General features: G+C 37.2%; 1 protein-coding gene and 1 pseudogene across 1 annotated transcript in view; one reads left to right on the forward strand and one right to left on the reverse strand.

The window, feature by feature from the left end:
• The window catches only part of LOC105887420, a 21830-nt pseudogene extending 18296 nt beyond the window's left edge, over positions 1-3534 (forward strand).
• Positions 1-4116, reverse strand: part of SCFD2 (sec1 family domain containing 2) — a gene marked incomplete at its 3' end in the record, with an annotated part of 196129 nt that overhangs the window by 122161 nt on the left and 69852 nt on the right. The window lies entirely within an intron of this gene.

The raw sequence follows: 4116 nt of genomic DNA on the forward strand, positions 1-4116 counted from the left end.
AAAAAAAAAAAAAAAACTATAAAAAAAATAATAAAAAAAATAAAAGTGGTAGATCCCACGTTAAATGTTTTTCTGATAAAATTGTTTAAATGTTAAAAAAAAAAAAAAAAAGAACCCAGTCAGAGGAAACAAAAGAAAATATAATAAGAAAGAGTGAAGAAAGCCTATGGAACTTATGCAACACCATTAAGCAAACAAATATTCTCATTATGATAATTCTAGCAAAAGAGATGGCACAGAAAGTTTATTTGAAATAATTATTAAAAACTTTCTAAGTCTCAGTAGAGATGTGGACATCATGATTCACGAAGCTAAAAGTTTAGTCTCCAAACCCAAAGAGGTCCTCACTGAGGGACATTATAAAGACAAAAATAATTTTAAAAGCAGCAAAAGAAATGCATCAAGTGACGCATTAGATTACGAACAGATTTCTGAGCAGAAACCTGCACACCAAGAAAAAATGAGATGATAACCTTAAAATGCAGAAAGAAAAAAATAAAAACTGTCAGCAATGAACACTACATCAAACAAAGTAAGGATTTCTTCAGAAATGAAGGAGAAATAAAGTTTTTCCCAAATAAGCAAAAGCTAAGGGAATTCATCATTCCTGCCATACAAGGAATGCTTACGAGAGTTCTTCAACCAGAAATGAAAGAATGGTAATTGTTATCACAAAAACATAGGAAAGTATAAAACTCACTAGTAGAGGTAAATACATAGATAAATTCTGAATACTCCATTATTATAATTGTGGTATACAAATCTTAAAAATCTATAGTATGAAAATGTAAAGTAGAAATAGTGAAAAATAACTGTAGTTACACTAAGTTCTTAAGGAATGTACAATATTAAAAGATAGAAATTGTGATGATGAAAGTATAAATTGTGAGGGGAGGAGGGTAAATGTCTAGCGTATTTGTATGTGACCAAAGTTAAATTATTATCAGCTTAAAAATACTCTATTATAACAATAGCATATTTATGTCTGTAGCAGACACACAAACAAAAATAAGAAGAGAAATCAAAGCTTAGCTCTAAAGAAAACTACCAAATTACAGAGATGGACAAGAGAGGAAGAAATAAACTAAGGATCTAAAAACAACAAGAAAACAATTAACACAAAGGGAATAGTAAGTCCTTACCCCTTAATAATAACTTTGAACAGGCTCGGCACCCGTAGCTCAGTAAGTAGGGCAGCGGCCACATACACTGAGGCTGGCAGGTTCGAGCCCAACCTGGGCCTGCTAAACAACAATGACAACTGCAACCAAAAAATAGCTGGATGTTGTGGCGGGCACCTGTAGTCCCAGCTACTTGGGAGGCTGAGGCAAGAGAATCGCTTAAGCCCAAGAGTTTGAGACTGCTGTGAGCTGTGACGCCACAGCACTCTACCAAGGGCAGCATAGTGAGACTCTGTCTCAACAAAAATAAATAAATAACCTTCAATGTCAATGGATTAAAGTCTCCAGTCAAAAGATATAGAGCAACTAAGTAGATTAAAAAACATTTAACTATTTGCCACCTACAAGAGGCTCATTTTAGCTTTAGGAACATACATGAGCTAAAAGTGAAGAGAAGGAAGATATTCCTTGTAAATAATAACCAAAAGACAGTTACACTTGTATCAGATAAAATTGACTTCAAGTTAAAAACTGTCACAAGAGACAAAGAAGATAATTATTTAATATTAAGAGGTGAATTAATCAAGAGGACATAACAACTGTGTGTGTGTGTGTGTGTCCAACATTGGAGCACCTAAGCACATAAGAAAATGTTAATAGAATTGAAATATTAGATAGCAATATAATAATTCAGTAAGGTGGAAGGATCACTTGAGGCCAGGAGTTCAAGACTAACCTGGGCAAAATAGCAAACCCCATCTCTAAAATATATATTTTTTAAATTATCCAGGTGTGCTCTGATGTGCCTATCATCCTAGCTACTTAGGAGGCTGAGGTAGAAGGATTGCTTGAGCCCAGGAGTTGGAGGTTACAGTGAGCTATGATCATGCCACTGCACTTCAGCCTGGGCAACAGAATCAGACTCTTTCTCTAAAGATAACAACAATAATAATAATATTAGTAGGACGTATAGTAAAGGACTTCAATACCCCACCAGACAGAAAATTAATAAAGGACTTGAACTGTACTTTAGACCAAATGGACGTGTAGATATATACGTGTAGATATAGATACGTGTAGTAGCTCTATATACGTGTAGATACGTGTAGAACTTTCCATCCAATAGCAACAGAATATACATTCTTCTCAAGTGTACATACAATATTCTCCAGATCATATCTTAGGCCACAATACAAGTCTTATCAAATTTAAGAAGATAAAAATCATATCAAGTATTATTTCTAATCTCTCTAGTATGAAACCAGAAATCAATAGCAGAAAGAATTTTGGAAAATTCCCAAGTATGTGGAAATTAAACAACATGTTCCTGAACAACCAACGGGTCAAAGAAGAGGTCAAAGGAAAAATTAAAAATTATTCTTGAGACAGACAACAATGGAAACACAACATATCAAAACCTATGTGGTGAAAAAGAGGTGGGAGCAAGCATCGCAGAGGCGGAAGCTGCTTCTGGGCAGCTGATGATGAGGCTCCAACACTCAGAGACCAAGACCCACCAGCAGGCATCTTCTGGGAATGCTCTGTCCTGGGCACTTCTGCAGTTTGAAGTACTTGTTTATAAGAAAGGAACCATCAGACTACCACAGCATTGCCTACCAGTACCTCAAAGTGTCCACCAGCACAGAGAGTGCCTTCCCTGCCTGGCACAATCACATCCAACATAGTTGGCCAGTCTTTTTGAGTGTCCAGCCTGCTTTGATTGTGTGTCACCATGCATCCTTCAGTGTCAGAGTGGTCAACTTGTTTGTACCAACTGGCACCCATTGGGATACATTTGTAACTTGGCTATGGAGAAAGTGGACCATTCAGTACTTTTCCCTTATAAATATGCCTCTTGTGGATATGGAATAACTCTGCCGCCCACGGAAAAGCAGACCATGAAGAGCTCTGTGAGTTTAGACCTTATTCCTGTCCGTGCCCCAGTGTTTCCTATAAATGGCAAGGCTCACCATCTGGATGCTGTTCTGTCCCAGCTGATGCACCAGTGTAAGTCCCTTACAGCACTACAGGGAGAGAAGACAGTTTTCCTTGCTACAGACATTAATCACTCAGTAGCTTTTACTGACAGTGCTGTTACCTTGCTGATAATGCAGTCCTGTTTTGGCTTTCACTTCATGTTAGTCTTGGAGAAACAGGAAAAATACAGTGGTCACCAGCAGTTCTTTGCAATTGTACAGCTGATAGGAACACATAAGCAAGCAGAAAACCTTACTTGCCAACTTGAGCTAAATGGTCCTAGACAGCGGTTGACTTGAGAAGCAACTTCTCCGTCTATTCATGAGGGAATTGCAACTTCCAGAATAGTGACTGCCTCGTCTTTCACACCAACATTGCACAGCTTTTAGCTGAAAATGACAATTTAGGCTTCAGTGTAACTATTTCCATATGTTGAAATTGCAATCAGACATTTTCTGGCCAGTGTTTAGAACTATCACATTCAATTTCACAGAAAATAAGGCACCCATCTACTTGCCAGCCTGAAACGCTTTTGGTGGGTGGAAAGTAGATACATGAAGGTAAATAAAAGAAAGGCTGTTAAATGCAGGGAGCAGTTGCATGTAGTACCACTAATATATTTAAAAATAAGTCAACAGTAAACCACTGAAATATAAATTACATATATATACATATATATATACACACACACACAAACACCCTCAAGATGGGCATTTTCTGTATTAAGAAAGGAAGCATTGTAAAATGATTCTGAGTTTTGTGTTTCTTATAGATTGATTGTATTGCTTGAAAATACCAGGTTTCTTTTTTTGCATGTATGTGTGCATGTGAGTGTGTGTAAACAAACGTACTTGTGTGTGAGGGAGCAAACGTGTGCTTGTGTGTGTGTGTGTGCAAATATGAGCGCTTGTGTGTGTGAGTGAGCAAACGTGTGTGTGAGTGAACTAACATGTGTACTTATGTGTGTATGAGCACTTGTGTGTGAAGGAGTAAACATGCGTGCTTGTGTGTGTGTGTG

Source organism: Otolemur garnettii, unplaced genomic scaffold (assembly GCF_000181295.1).
Source record: "Otolemur garnettii isolate 467f Iridium unplaced genomic scaffold, OtoGar3 scaffold00083, whole genome shotgun sequence".
Lineage (NCBI taxonomy): Eukaryota > Metazoa > Chordata > Mammalia > Primates > Galagidae > Otolemur > Otolemur garnettii.